The following is a 26,998-nucleotide window of genomic DNA, read 5'->3' as shown; positions in this document are numbered from 1 at the left end:
CCCACTCTCCCCAGACTATGCCCGGGGAAGGGCCACTCTGGCTGGGCATGGCCCCCACTGAGCACCCCCTGGAACCCCTGGAGCCCCCGGAGCACCTCCAGAGCCACCCCCCACTCTCCCCAGATTCTGCCCGGGGAAGGGCCACTCTGGCTGGGCATGGCCTCCACTGAGCACCCCCTGGAGCCCCCGGAGCAACTCCAGAGCCACCCCCCACTCCTCCAGACTCTGCCCGGGGAAGGGCCACTCTGGCTGGGCATGGCCTCCACTGAGCACCCCCTGGAGCCCCTGGAGCCCCCGGAGCACCTCCAGAGCCACCCCCCACTCTCCCCAGATTCTGCCCGGGGAAGGGCCACTCTGGCTGGGCATGGCCTCCACTGAGCACCCCCTGGAGCCCCCGGAGCACCTCCAGAGCCACCCCCCACTCCTCCAGACTCACCCCGGGGAAGGGCCACTCTGGCTGGGCATGGCCTCCACTGAGCACCCCCTGGAGCCCCCGGAGCACCTCCAGAGCAACCCCCCACTCTCCCCAGACTCACCCCGGGGAAGGGCCACTCTGGCTGGGCATGGCCTCCGCTGAGCACCCCCTGGAACCCCTGGAGCCCCCGGAGCACCTCCAGAGCCACCCCCCACTCTCCCCAGATTCTGCCCGGGGAAGGGCCACTCTGGCTGGGCATGGCCTCCACTGAGCACCCCCTGGAGCCCCCGGAGCACCTCCAGAGCCACCCCCCACTCTCCCCAGACTATGCCCGGGGAAGGGCCACTCTGGCTGGGCATGGCCCCCACTGAGCACCCCCTGGAACCCCTGGAGCCCCCGGAGCACCTCCAGAGCCACCCCCCACTCTCCCCAGATTCTGCCCGGGGAAGGGCCACTCTGGCTGGGCATGGCCTCCACTGAGCACCCCCTGGAGCCCCCGGAGCACCTCCAGAGCCACCCCCCACTCCTCCAGACTCTGCCCTGTGAAGGGCCACTCTGGCTGGGCATGGCCTCCACTGAGCACCCCCTGGAGCCCCCGGAGCACCTCCAGAGCCACCCCCCACTCTCCCCAGACTCACCCCGGGGAAGGGCCACTCTGGCTGGGCATGGCCTCCGCTGAGCACCCCCTGGAACCCCTGGAGCCCCCGGAGCACCTCCAGAGCCACCCCCCACTCCTCCAGACTCACCCCGGGGAAGGGCCACTCTGGCTGGGCATGGCCCCCACTGAGCACCCCCTGGAACCCCTGGAGCCCCTCCAGAGCCACCCCGCATTCCCCCAAACTCAGTCTGGGGACGGGCCACTCTTCCCCGGGTTGCAGGCTCTGGGACTCCGGGGATGACCACCGGGGACCAGGCCCTCCCTTCGAACCCGGGGACCCACACTTAAGCACCCCCACACGGGCTACACACCCTTGTTTCAGCCCCCTGGAGGTCCGTGCCCTTGGTACTATACCATGGAAGTCCGTGCCCTTGGTACTCCGACTGGAGTACCAAGGGAACGGCCCAGCACTCACCACAGAGGCTCGCGCCGGCCCCGGCCCACCTTTCGTCCCCGGGTACCCACACTTAAGCACCCCAACACGAGCTACACACCCTTGGTGCAGCCCCCTGGAAGTCCGTGCCCTTGGTACTCTGAGCCACTTTAAAAGATAAAAAGCACCAGGACCCCAAGGCCCTGGCTCCCCTGTCCCCTACACCACACTTGGAGGCAGGGCCCTTGCCCTCCACTGGCTGCCCCCGCGCCCAATGTACTCCATAACCGAAGAAGAGAGGGGGACCCGGAGGCCGGCCTACTAGGGTAACAGGTTTAATTTAGAGCCGGGGCTCTGGACCACAAATGCCAACAACCCCGCAGTGCGCAGGAGCCTTCGAAGCTGGATGAAACCAGAACGGGGCCCTACGATGGCGGTGACCAGCCAGTTGATAGCAAAGTGAGCCCTGGACAGGAGCTGCATTTGACAAACTCAGAGACGAGGAAGGGACCGGAGTCGGACCAAATATATCATCTGGCGCTGTGTCCAGCGTGAGGGTGAGCCAGCGCAAATCAGGACCACAAATGCCAACAACCCCGCAGTGCGCAGGAGCCTTCGAAGCTGGATGAAACCAGAACGGGGCCCTACGATGGCGGTGACCAGCCAGTTGATAGCAAAAGTGAGCCCTGGACAGGCGCTGCATTTGACAAACTCAGAGACGAGGAAGGGACCGGAGTCGGACCAAATATATCATCTGGCGCTGTGTCCAGCGTAAGGGTGAGCCAGCGCAAATCAGGACCACAAATGCCAACAACCCCGCAGTGCGCAGGAGCCTTCGAAGCTGGATGAAACCAGAACGGGGCCCTACGATGGCGGTGACCAGCCAGTTGATAGCAAAGTGAGCCCTGGACAGGCGCTGCATTTGACAAACTCAGAGACGAGGAAGGGACCGGAGTCGGACCAAATATATCATCTGGCGCTGTGTCCAGCGTAAGGGTGAGCCAGCGCAAATCAGGACCACAAATGCCAACAACCCCGCAGTGCGCAGGAGCCTTCGAAGCTGGATGAAACCAGAACGGGGCCCTACGATGGCGGTGACCAGCCAGTTGATAGCAAAGTGAGCCCTGGACAGGCGCTGCATTTGACAAACTCAGAGACGAGGAAGGGACCGGAGTCGGACCAAAAATATGCGCCGGCCCTGCCCCCCGCCCCGCGCAGAGCCATCGGACACGTTGAGGCTGAAGGGGACTGGCGCAGAGCCCTTGGGCCCAGGGGCTAAGCGCAGCCATCATCCTTCAAGCCGCGCCTCCTGCTGCGCGGGGGTGAGTGACAATGGGCTCGGACTGTGGTTCCGTCGGACGCGTTGAGGCTGAAGGAGACTGGCGCAGAGCCCCTGTAACAGGGGCTAAGCGCAGCCATCATCCTCCAAGCCGCGCGTCCTTCAGTGCGGGGGTGAGTGACAGTGGGCCTGGACTGTTGTTCCACCGGACGCGTTGAGGCTGAAGGGGACTGGTGCAGAGCCCCTGTGCCAGGGGCTAAGCGCAGCCATCATCCTCCAAGCCGCGCGTCCTTCTGCGCAGGGGTGAGTGACAGTGGACCCGGACTGTGTTCCCACCGGACGCGTTGAGGCTGAAGGGGACTGGCTCAGAGCCCCTGGCACAGGGGCTAAGCACAGCCATCATCCTTCAAGCCGCGCGTCCTTCAGTGCGGGGGTGAGTGACAGAGGGCCTGGACTGTTGTTCCACCGGACGCGTTGAGGCTGAAGGGGACTGGTGCAGAGCCCCTGTGCCAGGGGCTAAGCGCAGCCATCATCCTCCAAGCCGCGCGTCCTTCTGCGCAGGGGTGAGTGACAATGGACCCGGACTGTGTTCCCACCGGACGCGTTGAGGCTGAAGGGGACTGGCTCAGAGCCCCTGGCACAGGGGCTAAGCGCAGCCATCATCCTTCAAGCCGCGCGTCCTTCAGTGCGGGGGTGAGTGACGGTCCCATCTCCGGAGACAAGGGGCCAGGCGCGGGGGAAGCCAGTCAGACTGAAGCCCCGCGCCTGGTGGGACCTCTGTCTCGGCCTCGCTTCCAACGTGTCCGGCGTGAGGTTAGCCGGAGCAAACCACAGCCGCAAAATGTAAACAAACCCGCAGTGCGCAGGAGCCTTCGACGCTGGATAAAACCAGAACGGGGCCCTACGATGGCGGGTCTTGAGTGCCAATAGACCAAGCTCCTTGTCTGGTATACATAGAACCATGATTTGTACCATTTTCATGGTTGATTCATGGATGATCCCTGCTCCGCCTCACACGAGTTGGACGGCTGGGTGCCTTTTATCCATGAGGCACTGCACTGCCTCCGGCAGCCGAGTTCGGGGCCCGGTGAGGGCTCCAGGCTCCAGGGGCTCCGACCCGGAGCCTCCGACCCGCAGAAGGTGCTCCCTGGCCGGGCAAAGTCTGGCCGTGTGCGGGGTGGATGGCCCTGGGTCTGGGCGGCGCTAAGATCACGGAGCGGGTCACCTCCGCGTACAGCCCGTGGTCAGCGTGACACCGTGCTCTGCCCCGAGCAATCAGAGCAAACATGAAGCTTCTGGAAGTGCCCGGGAGTCTGGTAAAATCAAGCCGAAAATAGACCCTCTCATGCCGGGTCTGAGCGGCGCTTAGAGCCCGGAGGAGCGCGGAGCGCGGGGCTCCATTCAGAGCCTCCGTGATCCGCCTTACAACCAGCTCTCACCTCCGCGTACAGCCCGTGGTCAGCGTGACACCGTGCTCTGCCCCGAGCAATCAGAGCAAACAGGAAGCTTCTGGAAGTGCCCGGGAGTCTGGTAAAATCAAGCCGAAAATAGACCCTCTCATGCCGGGTCTGAGCGGCGCTTAGAGCCCGGAGGAGCGCGGGGCTCCATTCAGAGCCTCCGTGATCCGCCTTACAACCAGCTCTCACCTCCGCGTACAGCCCGTGGTCAGCGTGACACCGTGCTCTGCCCCGAGCAATCAGAGCAAACAGGAAGCTTCTGGAAGTGCCCGGGAGTCTGGTAAAATCAAGCCGAAAATAGACCCTCTCATGCCGGGTCTGAGCGGCGCTTAGAGCCCGGAGGAGCGCGGGGCTCCATTCAGAGCCTCCGTGATCCGCCTTACAACCAGCTCTCACCTCCGCGTACAGCCCGTGGTCAGCGTGACACCGTGCTCTGCCCCGAGCAATCAGAGCAAACAGGAAGCTTCTGGAAGTGCCCGGGAGTCTGGTAAAATCAAGCCGAAAATAGACCCTCTCATGCCGGGTCTGAGCGGCGCTTAGAGCCCGGTGGAGCGCGGAGCGCGGGGCTCCATTCAGAGGCTCCGTGATCCGCCTTACAACCAGCTCTCACCTCCGCGTACAGCCCGTGGTCAGCGTGACACCGTGCTCTGCCCCGAGCAATCAGAGCAAACAGGAAGCTTCTGGAAGTGCCCGGGAGTCTGGTAAAATCAAGCCGAAAATAGACCCTCTCATGCCGGGTCTGAGCGGGCGCTTAGAGCCCGGTGGAGCGCGGAGCGCGGGGCTCCATTCAGAGCCTCCGTGATCCGACGCTCACCTCCGCACCTCCGAACCATGACTTGACATTACGGCTGTGAAGGAGCCTTGGAAGCTGGATAAAACCAGAACGGGGCCCATCGATCGCGGTTCTCGTGTGCCCGTCAAACGAGCTCCTTGCCCGGTAGCCGCACAACCAGGAAATGTACCTGTTTCGATTGCGAAAAACGTCATTCTCAAAAACCGCCCGCCCCTCCCTCCCAGCATTACCATTTTGCACATTCCGCGTGAGAGCAGCGTAAGAATTTCTCGGGAGCAGCGTGATTTAGCCCGGGAATTTTGAGCTGAACGCTTATTCCCACGAGCCCAAAAAACGACTAAGTCCAACGGTATATAGTGTACTATTGCCGAAAAACGACAGAGTCGCTCTGGTATAGTGTACTATTGCCGAAAAATGACAGAGTCTTTTCAGGTATAGTGTACTATTTCGGTTTTTACTCTAAGTCCCTCAGGGGCATATGGTGCTATACTATGATGGTCAGATCACCTCCAGGCCCCAGGGGAGTGCTTTTCTGGGGGCAAACAGTGCACTGATGATGGGGGATTATTTCATTTTGCTCATTTTGGTGTTTTTTCACATTTTAACCCATTTTCACCCCATTTGCTCACAACTTCATACTACGGCCCGGAAAAACGACAGAGTCGCTCGGGTATAGTGTACTATTGCCGAAAAATGACAGAGTCTTTTCAGGTATAGTGTACTATTTCGGTTTTTACTCTAAGTCCCTCAGGGGCATATGGTGCTATACTCTGATGGTCAGATCACCTCCAGGCCCCAGGGGAGTGCTTTTCTAGGGGCAAACAGTGCACTGATGATGGGGGATTATTTCATTTTGCTCATTTTGGTGTTTTTTCACATTTTAACCCATTTTCACACCTTTTGCTCACAACTTCATACTACGGCCCGGAAAAACGACAGAGTCCCTCGGGTATAGTGTACTATTGCCGAAAAACGACAGAGTCCCTCGGGTATAGTGTACTATTGCCGAAAAACGACAGAGTCGCTCGGGTATAGTGTACTATTGCCGAAAAACGACAGAGTCGCTCGGGTATAGTGTACTATTGCCGAAAAATGACAGAGTCTTTTCAGGTATAGTGTACTATTTCGGTTTTTACTCTAAGTCCCTCAGGGGCATATGGTGCTATACTATGATGGTCAGATCACCTCCAGGCCCCAGGGGAGTGCTTTTCTGGGGGCAAACAGTGCACTGATGATGGGGGATTATTTCATTTTGCTCATTTTGGTGTTTTTTCACATTTTAACCCATTTTCACCCCTTTTGCTCACAACTTCATACTACGGCCCGGAAAAACGACAGAGTCGCTCGGGTATAGTGTACTATTGCCGAAAAATGACAGAGTCTTTTCAGGTATAGTGTACTATTTCGGTTTTTACTCTAAGTCCCTCAGGGGCATATGGTGCTATACTCTGATGGTCAGATCACCTCCAGGCCCCAGGGGAGTGCTTTTCTGGGGGCAAACAGTGCACTGATGATGGGGGATTATTTCATTTTGCTCATTTTGGTGTTTTTTCACATTTTAACCCATTTTCACCCCTTTTGCTCACAACTTCATACTACGGCCCGGAAAAACGACAGAGTCCCTCGGGTATAGTGTACTATTGCCGAAAAACGACAGAGTCTTTTCAGGCATAGTGTACTATTTCGGTTTTTACTCTAAGTCCCTCAGGGGCATATGGTGCTATACTATGATGGTCAGATCACCTCCAGGCCCCAGGGGAGTGCTTTTCTGGGGGCAAACAGTGCACTGATGATGGGGGATTATTTCATTTTGCTCATTTTGGTGTTTTTTCACATTTTAACCCATTTTCACCCCTTTTGCTCACAACTTCATACTACGGCCCGGAAAAACGACAGAGTCGCTCGGGTATAGTGTACTATTGCCGAAAAATGACAGAGTCTTTTCAGGTATAGTGTACTATTTCGGTTTTTACTCTAAGTCCCTCAGGGGCATATGGTGCTATACTATGATGGTCAGATCACCTCCAGGCCCCAGGGGAGTGCTTTTCTGGGGGCAAACAGTGCACTGATGATGGGGGATTATTTCATTTTGCTCATTTTGGTGTTTTTTCACATTTTAACCCATTTTCACCCCTTTTGCTCACAACTTCATACTACGGCCCGGAAAAACGACAGAGTCGCTCGGGTATAGTGTACTATTGCCGAAAAATGACAGAGTCTTTTCAGGTATAGTGTACTATTTCGGTTTTTACTCTAAGTCCCTCAGGGGCATATGGTGCTATACTCTGATGGTCAGATCACCTCCAGGCCCCAGGGGAGTGCTTTTCTGGGGGCAAACAGTGCACTGATGATGGGGGATTATTTCATTTTGCTCATTTTGGTGTTTTTTCACATTTTAACCCATTTTCACCCCTTTTGCTCACAACTTCATACTACGGCCCGGAAAAACGACAGAGTCCCTCGGGTATAGTGTACTATTGCCGAAAAACGACAGAGTCTTTTCAGGCATAGTGTACTATTTCGGTTTTTACTCTAAGTCCCTCAGGGGCATATGGTGCTATACTATGATGGTCAGATCACCTCCAGGCCCCAGGGGAGTGCTTTTCTGGGGGCAAACAGTGCACTGATTATGGGGGATTATTTCATTTTGCTCATTTTGGTGTTTTTTCACATTTTAACCCATTTTCACCCCTTTTGCTCACAACTTCATACTACGGCCCGGAAAAACGACAGAGTCGCTCGGGTATAGTGTACTATTGCCGAAAAATGACAGAGTCTTTTCAGGTATAGTGTACTATTTCGGTTTTTACTCTAAGTCCCTCAGGGGCATATGGTGCTATACTCTGATGGTCAGATCACCTCCAGGCCCCAGGGGAGTGCTTTTCTGGGGGCAAACAGTGCACTGATGATGGGGGATTATTTCATTTTGCTCATTTTGGTGTTTTTTCACATTTTAACCCATTTTCACCCCTTTTGCTCACAACTTCATACTACGGCCCGGAAAAACGACAGAGTCCCTCGGGTATAGTGTACTATTGCCGAAAAACGACAGAGTCTTTTCAGGCATAGTGTACTATTTCGGTTTTTACTCTAAGTCCCTCAGGGGCATATGGTGCTATACTATGATGGTCAGATCACCTCCAGGCCCCAGGGGAGTGCTTTTCTGGGGGCAAACAGTGCACTGATGATGGGGGATTATTTCATTTTGCTCATTTTGGTGTTTTTTCACATTTTAACCCATTTTCACCCCTTTTGCTCACAACTTCATACTACGGCCCGGAAAAACGACAGAGTCGCTCGGGTATAGTGTACTATTGCCGAAAAATGACAGAGTCTTTTCAGGTATAGTGTACTATTTCGGTTTTTACTCTAAGTCCCTCAGGGGCATATGGTGCTATACTATGATGGTCAGATCACCTCCAGGCCCCAGGGGAGTGCTTTTCTGGGGGCAAACAGTGCACTGATGATGGGGGATTATTTCATTTTGCTCATTTTGGTGTTTTTTCACATTTTAACCCATTTTCACCCCTTTTGCTCACAACTTCATACTACGGCCCGGAAAAACGACAGAGTCGCTCGGGTATAGTGTACTATTGCCGAAAAATGACAGAGTCTTTTCAGGTATAGTGTACTATTTCGGTTTTTACTCTAAGTCCCTCAGGGGCATATGGTGCTATACTCTGATGGTCAGATCACCTCCAGGCCCCAGGGGAGTGCTTTTCTGGGGGCAAACAGTGCACTGATGATGGGGGATTATTTCATTTTGCTCATTTTGGTGTTTTTTCACATTTTAACCCATTTTCACCCCTTTTGCTCACAACTTCATACTACGGCCCGGAAAAACGACAGAGTCCCTCGGGTATAGTGTACTATTGCCGAAAAACGACAGAGTCTTTTCAGGCATAGTGTACTATTTCGGTTTTTACTCTAAGTCCCTCAGGGGCATATGGTGCTATACTATGATGGTCAGATCACCTCCAGGCCCCAGGGGAGTGCTTTTCTGGGGGCAAACAGTGCACTGATTATGGGGGATTATTTCATTTTGCTCATTTTGGTGTTTTTTCACATTTTAACCCATTTTCACCCCTTTTGCTCACAACTTCATACTACGGCCCGGAAAAACGACAGAGTCCCTCGGGTATAGTGTACTATTGCCGAAAAACGACAGAGTCCCTCGGGTATAGTGTACTATTGCCGAAAAACGACAGAGTCCCTCGGGTATAGTGTACTATTGCCGAAAAACGACAGAGTCCCTCGGGTATAGTGTACTATTGCCGAAAAACGACAGAGTCCCTCGGGTATAGTGTACTATTGGCTGGAAGCTCGGTTTTTTCTCTAAGTCCAGCAGGGGTATATGGTACTATATTCTGGTGGTCAGATCACCTCCAGGCCCCAGGGGAGTGCTTTTCTGGGGGCAAACTGTGCACTGATGATGGGGGATTATTTCATTTTGCTCATTTTGGTGTTTTTTCACATTTTAACCCATTTTCACCCCTTTTGCTCACATCTTCAAACTCGGGCCCTGATTACAAGTTCTGACCAAATGATGACAAACACGGTATTTATTATGTATTTTTTTCATTTTTTTTATTTTTCCAACTTATACATCCATCATTGGTGCCAGGCAGGTTGTGGAGAAAGCAGTGAAGAAAGGAGAGAGCCATCACAGAAAAGATGTCCATCCAGGGTCAAGGTACCCTGCACTTTTACATATCCAAATGACAGCATTTAAAGTTTTTTAGCGTATGGTATCTCTCGTTGCATGGAACCGCACAGAGGCCAACGCCACACTGACGGCACCTGTACTTTGTTTGCCGCCTGCCTTTGGTACGAGAGCGGTCAGAGCACACGGCGCAGTCTGGACGTCCCTCTGCTTGACAAAGCCAATGACGCTCTGTGAGTCTCTGTGGCATTTCACCCTCCGGTCTTGAGCGCCTTTCTTGTTTTTTGGAGTGATCAGCCAGTAATGCATCAATAATGTTCTGAATGTAAACCTTTAAAGGTTTGTGTGGGCCTGGAGTGGATTTGGTGTATATGATGTGTGAGTTGACAATACTTATGCTTATAATGGCATTGAATATGCGATGATACCATTTCCGGGACCTGTGTGGAAAGAGGTATGTCTTCATCCTCTGGTCAGCAGTGTCCACTCCACCCACGTAGGCGTTGTACTGGTCGACACATACAGGTCTTTTGATGTCACGGAAGCCAGTGTCATCTGTCTTGGATCGGATCCTCCTCTGAACACAATCATTTCCATGGACTGTGGACAACATGGTGAGACGTTTAGTATCGTGCCAAGCACAAGCCAGGAGTTTTCCCTTTCTGCAAAAAACTGGGTCATCTCCTTTTTTCAGCTGTAAGACACTTTTACCAAGGCATTTTGGCATCCCCAACCTGGTAATCCTTACCGTCCCACACAGTCCAGTTTCCAAATCTGCTAATTCATTTGCAATTACAGGCGAGGTATAGTAACTGTCCATGTAAATCTCGTGTCCTTTGCCCGTAAAGGGAGAAACCAACTCACGGACAACTGCGTGTGTTGCACTGATGTTGCTTGCATTATTTTTGTACTGTCCAGTGTGCATTGACCAGCGCAAAACATACCCTGAACAGCTTTCACTCAGGGCATACACTCTATAGCCATATTTGTCAGGTTTATTCGGAGAGTAACATTTTAGTGAAGATCTCCCCTTGAAAGCTATTGTCATTTCATCTAAAGAAAGCTCCTTGATTGGACTGTAAACTGCTGCAAATTTGGGAATAATCAAATCTATTATTGGGCGGACTTTGAACAGTTTATCGTGCCCGGGCTCGCCTGTTCTCACATAATCATTATTGTTGACAAAATGAAAGAACGAAAGAATGATTTCAAATCTGTTTCTTGACATTACATTTCCAAATCCAGGCGTTTGTGTAAGCCAAAATGTTCCCCAGTAATCCTCGATTTCAGGTTTCTCAACAAGGCCCATGGAGAGATGCAAAGCGAAGAAAGCTTTCATTTCGGTGACTGATACATCATACCACTCAAGAAATCTTGAATGTGGCTTCAGAATCATAGGTGCCATACACTGATGTGCATATCTATTTGTCTCATCAGTAATGAAAGTCCAAAACTGATCGGTCAGAAAGAGTGACAGAATATCAAATGGATTAGCATCCGTCAGATCCATCTCTCCTGTGTAGCCAACTGGGTCTTCAAAAGGTTTGATCCATGCCTCAAATACCTCGACCTCTCTCAGCATGTCCCAGCTCTCATCCACCGGGCAAGTTTTACTGCAGCCACTGGTTCCACTGGTTCCTCGCCTCCGTCTGTCCTTTGCACCTGTCCGTTGTTTCGAAGTCCCTTCATCTCCACTTGGAAATCCATCGTCACTCTCGGGGAGATAATACCCTTCAGAGTCAGAATCTGCTGTAAATTGCATGCCACGTGTACTTCCTCCAGCCATTTTTTTCCTTACCGGATCTGCCCTGGATCATACCTGGCTAATAAAGGGAAGTTGCACCGAACCGACCAATGACTGAAGTGATTCATTTTCTACTATTATTTCATTAATTTCCTTGTACGGTAAAGTTGCATTTCTGCGACTTTGGCGCTTAAAGGGTTAAATACGTGGTGAGATGAATATCGTTTGGTTTTTCAAATCCAAAGGTAATGGCATTATGTATTCATGCAGGAGTAAACCAAATGGAGCTTTCGGTTTTCACTCAGCAAAAGAAATAATAATACAAATATTTGAGATTTGAATTCAAAGAAAGGATCACCTGTGTTCCTACGTACAGTTTGTTGAATGGGACTGTCTCAGAGCTGTGTGACCATCTTTCAAAGGACATCTTCAGTTCGTCTCAGTCACACCAACTTTGGACGGCTCAACCGAGATTACGCAGCTCCTGTGATTTCAGACATCTTTTGGTAACCAGCCAGGGCTGCATGGGCACCACAGCAATATTAAATGGCCCTCGTGTATCTACTGTAACTCTTTTGGAAGAAAGTGAAACCCAAGGATAAATCATTAGTCTGGTTGGAATTTTACTTCCACCAACACGTTTCCATAGGATATAGGAATGTGCCCTGACGAGGTGGCCGAGTGGTTAAGGCGATGGACTGCTAATCCATTGTGCTCTGCACGCGTGGGTTCGAATCCCATCCTTGTCGATGTAAGTACCTTGTTATTATACTCCACCAAAGAATTTAAGAGCGTACCACAAGGTTGATACTGATACTGCTTCAGCACATTAAACAACAGGACACTTAACGTGTCCCTGATTACTTCAGGGCTTTGTATGTTTACATTGGCTCTGTAAGTGCGAGCACATGAGCCAATGTAAACAGTCCTTTCTGTGAGTTCTCTCCCATCTTTTTCCATGATGAGTTCAAATGGTAGAGCATTGTCTATGGACCCCATAAATATGTTGAGACATCATCCATGAGAAAGAGCAGGAAACGGAACACAAATTCTTTCTTGGAGAAAACACAAGGAACATCCAGCAAACGTCCAGCGTTATAGTAACATCAGCCACATACAGGTGAAACAGAGGTACTCAGTTTTAGACTACACGCAGAGCCCCTGAGCTGCTCTTAAGGGATCTAAGGAGAAGGGATGAGGATTAGCTCAAATGCTACAGTGCTTGCTGAGAAAGCGAGAAGGATGCCCACATCCTCCAGCTGCCTTCTGGACTTTAAGCATCTTCCTTGGTGGAACGGCCCAGTTTCCACGAGATGGCCGAATGTTGACCCATAGATACTGGGGCTTCCCACCCGGCAAGCCACCTTTATCTGGTTGAGAACCATGGCCTCGGTTTTGGAGGTGCTGATTTTCATCCCAGCCTCTTCACACTCGGAATATACTATAGCTACTATATCTACTGTGTGACTTGAAATGACCTCAAAGACTGGGCTCACACTACATGAAAACGTTCATGAGACTGTAAGGGCAAGAGCACGGACACAGGTTGGCTATACACGGCTATAGTTTTTTACACTAGGTTATGTGCTGTCACCTTCGATAGCTCAGTTGGAAGAGCGGAGGACTGTAGTCTGCAATCCTGTAATCCTTAGGGCGCTGGTTCAAATCCGGCTCGAAGGATGTCCTTTTATCGGGTCCACGGTTCATACCCGGATGCCCCTGTGAGTTTGATGCTCTTTACGTAAACAGATTTTGTATTTCTTAAAAGACCAAATACAACAATGTCCTTCAGCAATATTTAGACTGCCCTTTGAACTGTATAGCCGTGTCTCAAGAGGACAAAAAGATGGCATTTAAGACATTTATTGTGGCCGTAGCTTTCAACACTTAGTGCCCCTCTGTCACCTTCGATAGCTCAGTTGGTACAGTGCTAGGCCCTCTTTCTTGGTTTCTTTAAGAAAATCCACATTGTTTGCAGATTTTAGCCATTTTTTGCAACATCTTTGCAATGACATTTTTTAATGCAAGGTGACTATTTCTTCAGAATCTGGGAGTTAAAATCCTATACTAGTAGGCCATTTGTATTTTTAAGATGCAAGATAAAAAAAAAAATGAAGTGCCCATTCGGTTTTACTCTTTCATCAATACTGCATCTTTTCCTGTTGTGTAAAACACTTTGAATTGCTTTGTGGACGAATTTTGCTCTACAACAGAACTTGCCTTACCTTGCCTTGTTATGTATGTTAAATACGTGGTGAGATGAATATCGTTTGGTTTTTCAAATCCAAAGGTAATGGCATTATGTATTCATGCAGGAGTAAACCAAATGGAGCTTTCGGTTTTCACTCAGCAAAAGAAATAATAATACAAATATTTGAGATTTGAATTCAAAGAAAGGATCACCTGTGTTCCTACGTACAGTTTGTTGAATGGGACTGTCTCAGAGCTGTGTGACCATCTTTCAAAGGACATCTTCAGTTCGTCTCAGTCACACCAACTTTGGACGGCTCAACCGAGATTACGCAGCTCCTGTGATTTCAGACATCTTTTGGTAACCAGCCAGGGCTGCATGGGCACCACAGCAATATTAAATGGCCCTCGTGTATCTACTGTAACTCTTTTGGAAGAAAGTGAAACCCAAGGATAAATCATTAGTCTGGTTGGAATTTTACTTCCACCAACACGTTTCCATAGGATATAGGAATGTGCACTGACGATGGGGCCGAGTGGTTAAGGCGATGGACTGCTAATCCATTGTGCTCTGCACGCGTGGGTTCGAATCCCATCCTCGTCGATGTAAGTACCTTGTTATTATACTCCACCAAAGAATTTAAGAGCGTACCACAAGGTTGATACTGATACTGCTTCAGCACATTAAACAACAGGACACTTAACGTGTCCCTGATTACTTCAGGGCTTTGTATGTTTACATTGGCTCTGTAAGTGCGAGCACATGAGCCAATGTAAACAGTCCTTTCTGTGAGTTCTCTCCCATCTTTTTCCATGATGAGTTCAAATGGTAGAGCATTGTCTATGGACCCCATAAATATGTTGAGACATCATCCATGAGAAAGAGCAGGAAACGGAACACAAATTCTTTCTTGGAGAAAACACAAGGAACATCCAGCAAACGTCCAGCGTTATAGTAACATCAGCCACATACAGGTGAAACAGAGGTACTCAGTTTTAGACTACACGCAGAGCCCCTGAGCTGCTCTTAAGGGATCTAAGGAGAAGGGATGAGGATTAGCTCAAATGCTACAGTGCTTGCTGAGAAAGCGAGAAGGATGCCCACATCCTCCAGCTGCCTTCTGGACTTTAAGCATCTTCCTTGGTGGAACGGCCCAGTTTCCACGAGATGGCCGAATGTTGACCCATAGATACTGGGGCTTCCCACCCGGCAAGCCACCTTTATCTGGTTGAGAACCATGGCCTCGGTTTTGGAGGTGCTGATTTTCATCCCAGCCTCTTCACACTCGGAATATACTATAGCTACTATATCTACTGTGTGACTTGAAATGACCTCAAAGACTGGGCTCACACTACATGAAAACGTTCATGAGACTGTAAGGGCAAGAGCACGGACACAGGTTGGCTATACACGGCTATAGTTTTTTACACTAGGTCATGTGCTGTCACCTTCGATAGCTCAGTTGGAAGAGGGGAGGACTGTAGTCTGCAATCCTGTAATCCTTAGGGCGCTGGTTCAAATCCGGCTCGAAGGATGTCCTTTTATCGGGTCCACGGTTCATACCCGGATGCCCCTGTGAGTTTGATGCTCTTTACGTAAACAGATTTTGTATTTCTTAAAAGACCAAATACAACAATGTCCTTCAGCAATATTTAGACTGCCCTTTGAACTGTATAGCCGTGTCTCAAGAGGACAAAAAGATGGCATTTAATACATTTATTGTGGCCGTAGCTTTCAACACTTAGTGCCCCTCTGTCACCTTCGATAGCTCAGTTGGTACAGTGCTAGGCCCTCTTTCTTGGTTTCTTTAAGAAAATCCACATTGTAAGCAGATTTTAGCCATTTTTTGCAACATCTTTGCAATGACATTTTTTAATGCAAGGTGACTATTTCTTCAGAATCTGGGAGTTAAAATCCTATACTAGTAGGCCATTTGTATTTTTAAGATGCAAGATAAAAAAAAAATGAAGTGCCCATTCGGTTTTACTCTTTCATCAATACTGCATCTTTTCCTGTTGTGTAAAACACTTTGAATTGCTTTGTGGACGAATTTTGCTCTACAACAGAACTTGCCTTACCTTGCCTTGTTATGTATGTTAAATACGTGGTGAGATGAATATCGTTTGGTTTTTCAAATCCAAAGGTAATGGCATTATGTATTCATGCAGGAGTAAACCAAATGGAGCTTTCGGTTTTCACTCAGCAAAAGAAATAATAATACAAATATTTGAGATTTGAATTCAAAGAAAGGATCACCTGTGTTCCTACGTACAGTTTGTTGAATGGGACTGTCTCAGAGCTGTGTGACCATCTTTCAAAGGACATCTTCAGTTCGTCTCAGTCACACCAACTTTGGACGGCTCAACCGAGATTACGCAGCTCCTGTGATTTCAGACATCTTTTGGCAACCAGCCAGGGCTGCATGGGCACCACAGCAATATTAAATGGCCCTCGTGTATCTACTGTAACTCTTTTGGAAGAAAGTGAAACCCAAGGATAAATCATTAGTCTGGTTGGAATTTTACTTCCACCAACACGTTTCCATAGGATATAGGAATGTGCACTGACGAGGTGGCCGAGTGGTTAAGGCGATGGACTGCTAATCCATTGTGCTCTGCACGCGTGGGTTCGAATCCCATCCTCGTCGATGTAAGTACCTTGTTATTATACTCCACCAAAGAATTTAAGAGCGTACCACAAGGTTGATACTGATACTGCTTCAGCACATTAAACAACAGGACACTTAACGTGTCCCTGATTACTTCAGGGCTTTGTATGTTTACATTGGCTCTGTAAGTGCGAGCACATGAGCCAATGTAAACAGTCCTTTCTGTGAGTTCTCTCCCATCTTTTTCCATGATGAGTTCAAATGGTAGAGCATTGTCTTTGGACCCCATAAATATGTTGAGACATCATCCATGAGAAAGAGCAGGAAACGGAACACAAATTCTTTCTTGGAGAAAACACAAGGAACATCCAGCAAACGTCCAGCGTTATAGTAACATCAGCCACATACAGGTGAAACAGAGGTACTCAGTTTTAGACTACACGCAGAGCCCCTGAGCTGCTCTTAAGGGATCTAAGGAGAAGGGATGAGGATTAGCTCAAATGCTACAGTGCTTGCTGAGAAAGCGAGAAGGATGCCCACATCCTCCAGCTGCCTTCTGGACTTTAAGCATCTTCCTTGGTGGAACGGCCCAGTTTCCACGAGATGGCCGAATGTTGACCCATAGATACTGGGGCTTCCCACCCGGCAAGCCACCTTTATCTGGTTGAGAACCATGGCCTCGGTTTTGGAGGTGCTGATTTTCATCCCAGCCTCTTCACACTCGGAATATACTATAGCTACTATATCTACTGTGTGACTTGAAATGACCTCAAAGACTGGGCTCACACTACATGAAAACGTTCATGAGACTGTAAGGGCAAGAGCACGGACACAGGTTGGCTATACACGGCTATAGTTTTTTACACTAGGTTATGTGCTGTCACCTTCGATAGCTCAGTTGGAAGAGGGGAGGACTGTAGTCTGCAATCCTGTAATCCTTAGGGCGCTGGTTCAAATCCGGCTCGAAGGATGTCCTTTTATCGGGTCCACGGTTCATACCCGGATGCCCCTGTGAGTTTGATGCTCTTTACGTAAACAGATTTTGTATTTCTTAAAAGACCAAATACAACAATGTCCTTCAGCAATATTTAGACTGCCCTTTGAACTGTATAGCCGTGTCTCAAGAGGACAAAAAGATGGCATTTAAGACATTTATTGTGGTCGTAGCTTTCAACACTTAGTGCCCCTCTGTCACCTTCGATAGCTCAGTTGGTACAGTGCTAGGCCCTCTTTCTTGGTTTCTTTAAGAAAATCCACATTGTTTGCAGATTTTAGCCATTTTTTTGCAACATCTTTGCAATGACATTTTTTAATGCAAGGTGACTATTTCTTCAGAATCTGGGAGTTAAAATCCTATACTAGTAGGCCATTTGTATTTTTAAGATGCAAGATTAAAAAAAAATGAAGTGCCCATTCGGTTTTACTCTTTCATCAATACTGCATCTTTTCCTGTTGTGTAAAACACTTTGAATTGCTTTGTGGACGAATTTTGCTCTACAACAGAACTTGCCTTACCTTGCCTTGTTATGTATGTTAAATACGTGGTGAGATGAATATCGTTTGGTTTTTCAAATCCAAAGGTAATGGCATTATGTATTCATGCAGGAGTAAACCAAATGGAGCTTTCGGTTTTCACTCAGCAAAAGAAATAATAATACAAATATTTGAGATTTGAATTCAAAGAAAGGATCACCTGTGTTCCTACGTACAGTTTGTTGAATGGGACTGTCTCAGAGCTGTGTGACCATCTTTCAAAGGACATCTTCAGTTCGTCTCAGTCACACCAACTTTGGACGGCTCAACCGAGATTACGCAGCTCCTGTGATTTCAGACATCTTTTGGTAACCAGCCAGGGCTGCATGGGCACCACAGCAATATGAAATGGCCCTCGTGTATCTACTGTAACTCTTTTGGAAGAAAGTGAAACCCAAGGATAAATCATTAGTCTGGTTGGAATTTTACTTCCACCAACACGTTTCCATAGGATATAGGAATGTGCACTGACGAGGTGGCCGAGTGGTTAAGGCGATGGACTGCTAATCCATTGTGCTCTGCACGCGTGGGTTCGAATCCCATCCTCGTCGATGTAAGTACCTTGTTATTATACTCCACCAAAGAATTTAAGAGCGTACCACAAGATTGATACTGATACTGCTTCAGCACATTAAACAACAGGACACTTAACGTGTCCCTGATTACTTCAGGGCTTTGTATGTTTACATTGGCTCTGTAAGTGCGAGCACATGAGCCAATGTAAACAGTCCTTTCTGTGAGTTCTCTCCCATCTTTTTCCATGATGAGTTCAAATGGTAGAGCATTGTCTATGGACCCCATAAATATGTTGAGACATCATCCATGAGAAAGAGCAGGAAACGGAACACAAATTCTTTCTTGGAGAAAACACAAGGAACATCCAGCAAACGTCCAGCGTTATAGTAACATCAGCCACATACAGGTGAAACAGAGGTACTCAGTTTTAGACTACACGCAGAGCCCCTGAGCTGCTCTTAAGGGATCTAAGGAGAAGGGATGAGGATTAGCTCAAATGCTACAGTGCTTGCTGAGAAAGCGAGAAGGATGCCCACATCCTCCAGCTGCCTTCTGGACTTTAAGCATCTTCCTTGGTGGAACGGCCCAGTTTCCACGAGATGGCCGAATGTTGACCCATAGATACTGGGGCTTCCCACCCGGCAAGCCACCTTTATCTGGTTGAGAACCATGGCCTCGGTTTTGGAGGTGCTGATTTTCATCCCAGCCTCTTCACACTCGGAATATACTATAGCTACTATATCTACTGTGTGACTTGAAATGACCTCAAAGACTGGGCTCACACTACATGAAAACGTTCATGAGACTGTAAGGGCAAGAGCACGGACACAGGTTGGCTATACACGGCTATAGTTTTTTACACTAGGTTATGTGCTGTCACCTTCGATAGCTCAGTTGGAAGAGCGGAGGACTGTAGTCTGCAATCCTGTAATCCTTAGGTCGCTGGTTCAAATCCGGCTCGAAGGATGTACTTTTATCGGGTCCACGGTTCATACCCGGATGCCCCTGTGAGTTTGATGCTCTTTACGTAAACAGATTTTGTATTTCTTAAAAGACCAAATACAACAATGTCCTTCAGCAATATTTAGACTGCCCTTTGAACTGTATAGCCGTGTCTCAAGAGGACAAAAAGATGGCATTTAAGACATTTATTGTGGTCGTAGCTTTCAACACTTAGTGCCCCTCTGTCACCTTCGATAGCTCAGTTGGTACAGTGCTAGGCCCTCTTTCTTGGTTTCTTTAAGAAAATCCACATTGTTTGCAGATTTTAGCCATTTTTTTGCAACATCTTTGCAATGACATTTTTTAATGCAAGGTGACTATTTCTTCAGAATCTGGGAGTTAAAATCCTATACTAGTAGGCCATTTGTATTTTTAAGATGCAAGATAAAAAAAAAATGAAGTGCCCATTCGGTTTTACTCTTTCATCAATACTGCATCTTTTCCTGTTGTGTAAAACACTTTGAATTGCTTTGTGGACGAATTTTGCTCTACAACAGAACTTGCCTTACCTTGCCTTGTTATGTATGTTAAATACGTGGTGAGATGAATATCGTTTGGTTTTTCAAATCCAAAGGTAATGGCATTATGTATTCATGCAGGAGTAAACCAAATGGAGCTTTCGGTTTTCACTCAGCAAAAGAAATAATAATACAAATATTTGAGATTTGAATTCAAAGAAAGGATCACCTGTGTTCCTACGTACAGTTTGTTGAATGGGACTGTCTCAGAGCTGTGTGACCATCTTTCAAAGGACATCTTCAGTTCGTCTCAGTCACACCAACTTTGGACGGCTCAACCGAGATTACGCAGCTCCTGTGATTTCAGACATCTTTTGGTAACCAGCCAGGGCTGCATGGGCACCACAGCAATATTAAATGGCCCTCGTGTATCTACTGTAACTCTTTTGGAAGAAAGTGAAACCCAAGGATAAATCATTAGTCTGGTTGGAATTTTACTTCCACCAACACGTTTCCATAGGATATAGGAATGTGCACTGACGAGGTGGCCGAGTGGTTAAGGCGATGAACTGCTAATCCATTGTGCTCTGCACGCGTGGGTTCGAATCCCATCCTCGTCGATGTAAGTACCTTGTTATTATACTCCACCAAAGAATTTAAGAGCGTACCACAAGGTTGATACTGATACTGCTTCAGCACATTAAACAACAGGACACTTAACGTGTCCCTGATTACTTCAACATACTTTGTATGTTTACATTGGCTCTGTAAGTGCGAGCACATGAGCCAATGTAAACAGTCCTTTCTGTGAGTTCTCTCCCATCTTTTTCCATGATGAGTTCAAATGGTAGAGCATTGTCTATGGACCCCATAAATATGTTGAGACATCATCCATGAGAAAGAGCAGGAAACGGAACACAAATTCTTTCTTGGAGAAAACACAAGGAACATCCAGCAAACGTCCAGCGTTATAGTAACATCAGCCACATACAGGTGAAACAGAGGTACTCAGTTTTAGACTACACGCAGAGCCCCTGAGCTGCTCTTAAGGGATCTAAGGAGAAGGGATGAGGATTAGCTCAAATGCTACAGTGCTTGCTGAGAAAGCGAGAAGGATGCCCACATCCTCCAGCTGCCTTCTGGACTTTAAGCATCTTCCTTGGTGGAACGGCCCAGTTTCCACGAGATGGCCGAATGTTGACCCATAGATACTGGGGCTTCCCACCCGGCAAGCCACCTTTATCTGGTTGAGAACCATGGCCTCGGTTTTGGAGGTGCTGATTTTCATCCCAGCCTCTTCACACTCGGAATATACTATAGCTACTATATCTACTGTGTGACTTGAAATGACCTCAAAGACTGGGCTCACACTACATGAAAACGTTCATGAGACTGTAAGGGCAAGAGCACGGACACAGGTTGGCTATACACGGCTATAGTTTTTTACACTAGGTTATGTGCTGTCACCTTCGATAGCTCAGTTGGAAGAGCGGAGGACTGTAGTCTGCAATCCTGTAATCCTTAGGTCGCTGGTTCAAATCCGGCTCGAAGGATGTACTTTTATCGGGTCCACGGTTCATACCCGGATGCCCCTGTGAGTTTGATGCTCTTTACGTAAACAGATTTTGTATTTCTTAAAAGACCAAATACAACAATGTCCTTCAGCAATATTTAGACTGCCCTTTGAACTGTATAGCCGTGTCTCAAGAGGACAAAAAGATGGCATTTAAGACATTTATTGTGGCCGTAGCTTTCAACACTTAGTGCCCCTCTGTCACCTTCGATAGCTCAGTTGGTACAGTGCTAGGCCCTCTTTCTTGGTTTCTTTAAGAAAATCCACATTGTTTGCAGATTTTAGCCATTTTTTGCAACATCTTTGCAATGACATTTTTTAATGCAAGGTGACTATTTCTTCAGAATCTGGGAGTTAAAATCCTATACTAGTAGGCCATTTGTATTTTTAAGATGCAAGATAAAAAAAAAATGAAGTGCCCATTCGGTTTTACTCTTTCATCAATACTGCATCTTTTCCTGTTGTGTAAAACACTTTGAATTGCTTTGTGGACGAATTTTGCTCTACAACAGAACTTGCCTTACCTTGCCTTGTTATGTATGTTAAATACGTGGTGAGATGAATATCGTTTGGTTTTTCAAATCCAAAGGTAATGGCATTATGTATTCATGCAGGAGTAAACCAAATGGAGCTTTCGGTTTTCACTCAGCAAAAGAAATAATAATACAAATATTTGAGATTTGAATTCAAAGAAAGGATCACCTGTGTTCCTACGTACAGTTTGTTGAATGGGACTGTCTCAGAGCTGTGTGACCATCTTTCAAAGGACATCTTCAGTTCGTCTCAGTCACACCAACTTTGGACGGCTCAACCGAGATTACGCAGCTCCTGTGATTTCAGACATCTTTTGGTAACCAGCCAGGGCTGCATGGGCACCACAGCAATATGAAATGGCCCTCGTGTATCTACTGTAACCCTTTTGGAAGAAAGTGAAACCCAAGGATAAATCATTAGTCTGGTTGGAATTTTACTTCCACCAACACGTTTCCATAGGATATAGGAATGTGCACTGACGAGGTGGCCGAGTGGTTAAGGCGATGGACTGCTAATCCATTGTGCTCTGCACGCGTGGGTTCGAATCCCATCCTCGTCGATGTAAGTACCTTGTTATTATACTCCACCAAAGAATTTAAGAGCGTACCACAAGGTTGATACTGATACTGCTTCAGCACATTAAACAACAGGACACTTAACGTGTCCCTGATTACTTCAGGGCTTTGTATGTTTACATTGGCTCTGTAAGTGCGAGCACATGAGCCAATGTAAACAGTCCTTTCTGTGAGTTCTCTCCCATCTTTTTCCATGATGAGTTCAAATGGTAGAGCATTGTCTATGGACCCCATAAATATGTTGAGACATCATCCATGAGAAAGAGCAGGAAACGGAACACAAATTCTTTCTTGGAGAAAACACAAGGAACATCCAGCAAACGTCCAGCGTTATAGTAACATCAGCCACATACAGGTGAAACAGAGGTACTCAGTTTTAGACTACACGCAGAGCCCCTGAGCTGCTCTTAAGGGATCTAAGGAGAAGGGATGAGGATTAGCTCAAATGCTACAGTGCTTGCTGAGAAAGCGAGAAGGATGCCCACATCCTCCAGCTGCCTTCTGGACTTTAAGCATCTTCCTTGGTGGAACGGCCCAGTTTCCACGAGATGGCCGAATGTTGACCCATAGATACTGGGGCTTCCCACCCGGCAAGCCACCTTTATCTGGTTGAGAACCATGGCCTCGGTTTTGGAGGTGCTGATTTTCATCCCAGCCTCTTCACACTCGGAATATACTATAGCTACTATATCTACTGTGTGACTTGAAATGACCTCAAAGACTGGGCTCACACTACATGAAAACGTTCATGAGACTGTAAGGGCAAGAGCACGGACACAGGTTGGCTATACACGGCTATAGTTTTTTACACTAGGTTATGTGCTGTCACCTTCGATAGCTCAGTTGGAAGAGCCGAGGACTGTAGTCTGCAATCCTGTAATCCTTAGGGCGCTGGTTCAAATCCGGCTCGAAGGATGTCCTTTTATCGGGTCCACGGTTCATACCCGGATGCCCCTGTGAGTTTGATGCTCTTTACGTAAACAGATTTTGTATTTCTTAAAAGACCAAATACAACAATGTCCTTCAGCAATATTTAGACTGCCCTTTGAACTGTATAGCCGTGTCTCAAGAGGACAAAAAGATGGCATTTAAGACATTTATTGTGGCCGTAGCTTTCAACACTTAGTGCCCCTCTGTCACCTTCGATAGCTCAGTTGGTACAGTGCTAGGCCCTCTTTCTTGGTTTCTTTAAGAAAATCCACATTGTTTGCAGATTTTAGCCATTTTTTTGCAACATCTTTGCAATGACATTTTTTAATGCAAGGTGACTATTTCTTCAGAATCTGGGAGTTAAAATCCTATACTAGTAGGCCATTTGTATTTTTAAGATGCAAGATAAAAAAAAAATGAAGTGCCCATTCGGTTTTACTCTTTCATCAATACTGCATCTTTTCCTGTTGTGTAAAACACTTTGAATTGCTTTGTGGACGAATTTTGCTCTACAACAGAACTTGCCTTACCTTGCCTTGTTATGTATGTTAAATACGTGGTGAGATGAATATCGTTTGGTTTTTCAAATCCAAAGGTAATGGCATTATGTATTCATGCAGGAGTAAACCAAATGGAGCTTTCGGTTTTCACTCAGCAAAAGAAATAATAATACAAATATTTGAGATTTGAATTCAAAGAAAGGATCACCTGTGTTCCTACGTACAGTTAGTTGAATGGGACTGTCTCAGAGCTGTGTGACCATCTTTCAAAGGACATCTTCAGTTCGTCTCAGTCACACCAACTTTGGACGGCTCAACCGAGATTACGCAGCTCCTGTGATTTCAGACATCTTTTGGTAACCAGCCAGGGCTGCATGGGCACCACAGCAATATTAAATGGCCCTCGTGTATCTACTGTAACTCTTTTGGAAGAAAGTGAAACCCAAGGATAAATCATTAGTCTGGTTGGAATTTTACTTCCACCAACACGTTTCCATAGGATATAGGAATGTGCACTGACGAGGTGGCCGAGTGGTTAAGGCGATGAACTGCTAATCCATTGTGCTCTGCACGCGTGGGTTCGAATCCCATCCTCGTCGATGTAAGTACCTTGTTATTATACTCCACCAAAGAATTTAAGAGCGTACCACAAGGTTGATACTGATACTGCTTCAGCACATTAAACAACAGGACACTTAACGTGTCCCTGATTACTTCAACATACTTTGTATGTTTACATTGGCTCTGTAAGTGCGAGCACATGAGCCAATGTAAACAGTCCTTTCTGTGAGTTCTCTCCCATCTTTTTCCATGATGAGTTCAAATGGTAGAGCATTGTCTATGGACCCCATAAATATGTTGAGACATCATCCATGAGAAAGAGCAGGAAACGGAACACAAATTCTTTCTTGGAGAAAACACAAGGAACATCCAGCAAACGTCCAGCGTTATAGTAACATCAGCCACATACAGGTGAAACAGAGGTACTCAGTTTTAGACTACACGCAGAGCCCCTGAGCTGCTCTTAAGGGATCTAAGGAGAAGGGATGAGGATTAGCTCAAATGCTACAGTGCTTGCTGAGAAAGCGAGAAGGATGCCCACATCCTCCAGCTGCCTTCTGGACTTTAAGCATCTTCCTTGGTGGAACGGCCCAGTTTCCACGAGATGGCCGAATGTTGACCCATAGATACTGGGGCTTCCCACCCGGCAAGCCACCTTTATCTGGTTGAGAACCATGGCCTCGGTTTTGGAGGTGCTGATTTTCATCCCAGCCTCTTCACACTCGGAATATACTATAGCTACTATATCTACTGTGTGACTTGAAATGACCTCAAAGACTGGGCTCACACTACATGAAAACGTTCATGAGACTGTAAGGGCAAGAGCACGGACACAGGTTGGCTATACACGGCTATAGTTTTTTACACTAGGTTATGTGCTGTCACCTTCGATAGCTCAGTTGGAAGAGCGGAGGACTGTAGTCTGCAATCCTGTAATCCTTAGGTCGCTGGTTCAAATCCGGCTCGAAGGATGTACTTTTATCGGGTCCACGGTTCATACCCGGATGCCCCTGTGAGTTTGATGCTCTTTACGTAAACAGATTTTGTATTTCTTAAAAGACCAAATACAACAATGTCCTTCAGCAATATTTAGACTGCCCTTTGAACTGTATAGCCGTGTCTCAAGAGGACAAAAAGATGGCATTTAAGACATTTATTGTGGCCGTAGCTTTCAACACTTAGTGCCCCTCTGTCACCTTCGATAGCTCAGTTGGTACAGTGCTAGGCCCTCTTTCTTGGTTTCTTTAAGAAAATCCACATTGTTTGCAGATTTTAGCCATTTTTTGCAACATCTTTGCAATGACATTTTTTAATGCAAGGTGACTATTTCTTCAGAATCTGGGAGTTAAAATCCTATACTAGTAGGCCATTTGTATTTTTAAGATGCAAGATAAAAAAAAAAATGAAGTGCCCATTCGGTTTTACTCTTTCATCAATACTGCATCTTTTCCTGTTGTGTAAAACACTTTGAATTGCTTTGTGGACGAATTTTGCTCTACAACAGAACTTGCCTTACCTTGCCTTGTTATGTATGTTAAATACGTGGTGAGATGAATATCGTTTGGTTTTTCAAATCCAAAGGTAATGGCATTATGTATTCATGCAGGAGTAAACCAAATGGAGCTTTCGGTTTTCACTCAGCAAAAGAAATAATAATACAAATATTTGAGATTTGAATTCAAAGAAAGGATCACCTGTGTTCCTACGTACAGTTTGTTGAATGGGACTGTCTCAGAGCTGTGTGACCATCTTTCAAAGGACATCTTCAGTTCGTCTCAGTCACACCAACTTTGGACGGCTCAACCGAGATTACGCAGCTCCTGTGATTTCAGACATCTTTTGGTAACCAGCCAGGGCTGCATGGGCACCACCGCAATATTAAATGGCCCTCGTGTATCTACTGTAACTCTTTTGGAAGAAAGTGAAACCCAAGGATAAATCATTAGTCTGGTTGGAATTTTTCTTCCACCAACACGTTTCCATAGGATATAGGAATGTGCACTGACGAGGTGGCCGAGTGGTTAAGGCGATGGACTGCTAATCCATTGTGCTCTGCACGCATGGGTTCGAATCCCATCCTCGTCGATGTAAGTACCTTTTTATTATACTCCACCAAAGAATTTAAGAGCGTACCACAAGGTGTATACTGATACTGCTTCAGCACATTAAACAACAGGACACTTAACGTGTCCCTGATTACTTCAGGGCTTTGTATGTTTACATTGGCTCTGTAAGTGCGAGCACATGAGCCAATGTAAACAGTCCTTTCTGTGAGTTCTCTCCCATCTTTTTCCATGATGAGTTCAAATGGTAGAGCATTGTCTATGGACCCCATAAATATGTTGAGACATCATCCATGAGAAAGAGCAGGAAACGGAACACAAATTCTTTCTTGGAGAAAACACAAGGAACATCCAGCAAACGTCCAGCGTTATAGTAACATCAGCCACATACAGGTGAAACAGAGGTACTCAGTTTTAGACTACACGCAGAGCCCCTGAGCTGCTCTTAAGGGATCTAAGGAGAAGGGATGAGGATTAGCTCAAATGCTACAGTGCTTGCTGAGAAAGCGAGAAGGATGCCCACATCCTCCAGCTGCCTTCTGGACTTTAAGCATCTTCCTTGGTGGAACGGC

General features: G+C 47.3%; 15 non-coding genes across 15 annotated transcripts; all 15 read left to right on the top strand.

The window, feature by feature from the left end:
* Window positions 1–12,049: 12,049 nt before the first annotated feature.
* Window positions 12,050–12,131, top strand: trnas-gcu (transfer RNA serine (anticodon GCU)). The gene has a single exon. It is a non-coding gene; the product is annotated as a tRNA-Ser (tRNA).
* Window positions 12,132–12,975: 844 nt separating this feature from the next.
* On the top strand, window positions 12,976–13,062 carry trnay-gua (transfer RNA tyrosine (anticodon GUA)). The gene is given in 2 exon segments: window positions 12,976–13,012; window positions 13,027–13,062. It is a non-coding gene; the product is annotated as a tRNA-Tyr (tRNA).
* A 1,032-nt stretch (window positions 13,063–14,094) lies between these two features.
* Window positions 14,095–14,176, top strand: trnas-gcu (transfer RNA serine (anticodon GCU)). Its single transcript has one exon. It is a non-coding gene; the product is annotated as a tRNA-Ser (tRNA).
* Window positions 14,177–15,020: 844 nt separating this feature from the next.
* trnay-gua (transfer RNA tyrosine (anticodon GUA)) lies at window positions 15,021–15,107 on the top strand. The gene is given in 2 exon segments: window positions 15,021–15,057; window positions 15,072–15,107. It is a non-coding gene; the product is annotated as a tRNA-Tyr (tRNA).
* A 1,031-nt stretch (window positions 15,108–16,138) lies between these two features.
* On the top strand, window positions 16,139–16,220 carry trnas-gcu (transfer RNA serine (anticodon GCU)). The gene has a single exon. It is a non-coding gene; the product is annotated as a tRNA-Ser (tRNA).
* An 844-nt stretch (window positions 16,221–17,064) lies between these two features.
* Window positions 17,065–17,151, top strand: trnay-gua (transfer RNA tyrosine (anticodon GUA)). Its single transcript is given in 2 exon segments — window positions 17,065–17,101; window positions 17,116–17,151. It is a non-coding gene; the product is annotated as a tRNA-Tyr (tRNA).
* Window positions 17,152–18,183: 1,032 nt separating this feature from the next.
* trnas-gcu (transfer RNA serine (anticodon GCU)) lies at window positions 18,184–18,265 on the top strand. The gene has a single exon. It is a non-coding gene; the product is annotated as a tRNA-Ser (tRNA).
* An 844-nt stretch (window positions 18,266–19,109) lies between these two features.
* Window positions 19,110–19,196, top strand: trnay-gua (transfer RNA tyrosine (anticodon GUA)). The gene is given in 2 exon segments: window positions 19,110–19,146; window positions 19,161–19,196. It is a non-coding gene; the product is annotated as a tRNA-Tyr (tRNA).
* Window positions 19,197–20,228: 1,032 nt separating this feature from the next.
* On the top strand, window positions 20,229–20,310 carry trnas-gcu (transfer RNA serine (anticodon GCU)). Its single transcript has one exon. It is a non-coding gene; the product is annotated as a tRNA-Ser (tRNA).
* Window positions 20,311–21,156: 846 nt separating this feature from the next.
* Window positions 21,157–21,243, top strand: trnay-gua (transfer RNA tyrosine (anticodon GUA)). The gene is given in 2 exon segments: window positions 21,157–21,193; window positions 21,208–21,243. It is a non-coding gene; the product is annotated as a tRNA-Tyr (tRNA).
* A 1,031-nt stretch (window positions 21,244–22,274) lies between these two features.
* trnas-gcu (transfer RNA serine (anticodon GCU)) lies at window positions 22,275–22,356 on the top strand. Its single transcript has one exon. It is a non-coding gene; the product is annotated as a tRNA-Ser (tRNA).
* An 844-nt stretch (window positions 22,357–23,200) lies between these two features.
* Window positions 23,201–23,287, top strand: trnay-gua (transfer RNA tyrosine (anticodon GUA)). The gene is given in 2 exon segments: window positions 23,201–23,237; window positions 23,252–23,287. It is a non-coding gene; the product is annotated as a tRNA-Tyr (tRNA).
* A 1,032-nt stretch (window positions 23,288–24,319) lies between these two features.
* Window positions 24,320–24,401, top strand: trnas-gcu (transfer RNA serine (anticodon GCU)). Its single transcript has one exon. It is a non-coding gene; the product is annotated as a tRNA-Ser (tRNA).
* An 846-nt stretch (window positions 24,402–25,247) lies between these two features.
* Window positions 25,248–25,334, top strand: trnay-gua (transfer RNA tyrosine (anticodon GUA)). The gene is given in 2 exon segments: window positions 25,248–25,284; window positions 25,299–25,334. It is a non-coding gene; the product is annotated as a tRNA-Tyr (tRNA).
* A 1,032-nt stretch (window positions 25,335–26,366) lies between these two features.
* On the top strand, window positions 26,367–26,448 carry trnas-gcu (transfer RNA serine (anticodon GCU)). Its single transcript has one exon. It is a non-coding gene; the product is annotated as a tRNA-Ser (tRNA).
* The last annotated feature ends 550 nt before the right edge of the window (window positions 26,449–26,998 follow it).

Source organism: Eucyclogobius newberryi, unplaced genomic scaffold (assembly GCF_026437365.1).
Source record: "Eucyclogobius newberryi isolate DKJ021-1_F unplaced genomic scaffold, fEucNew1.0.hap1 SCAF_6, whole genome shotgun sequence".
NCBI classification, from domain to species: domain Eukaryota; kingdom Metazoa; phylum Chordata; class Actinopteri; order Gobiiformes; family Gobiidae; genus Eucyclogobius; species Eucyclogobius newberryi.
Note: the sequence above shows the minus strand (reverse complement) of the source record. Positions and strands in the feature narration are given on the sequence as shown.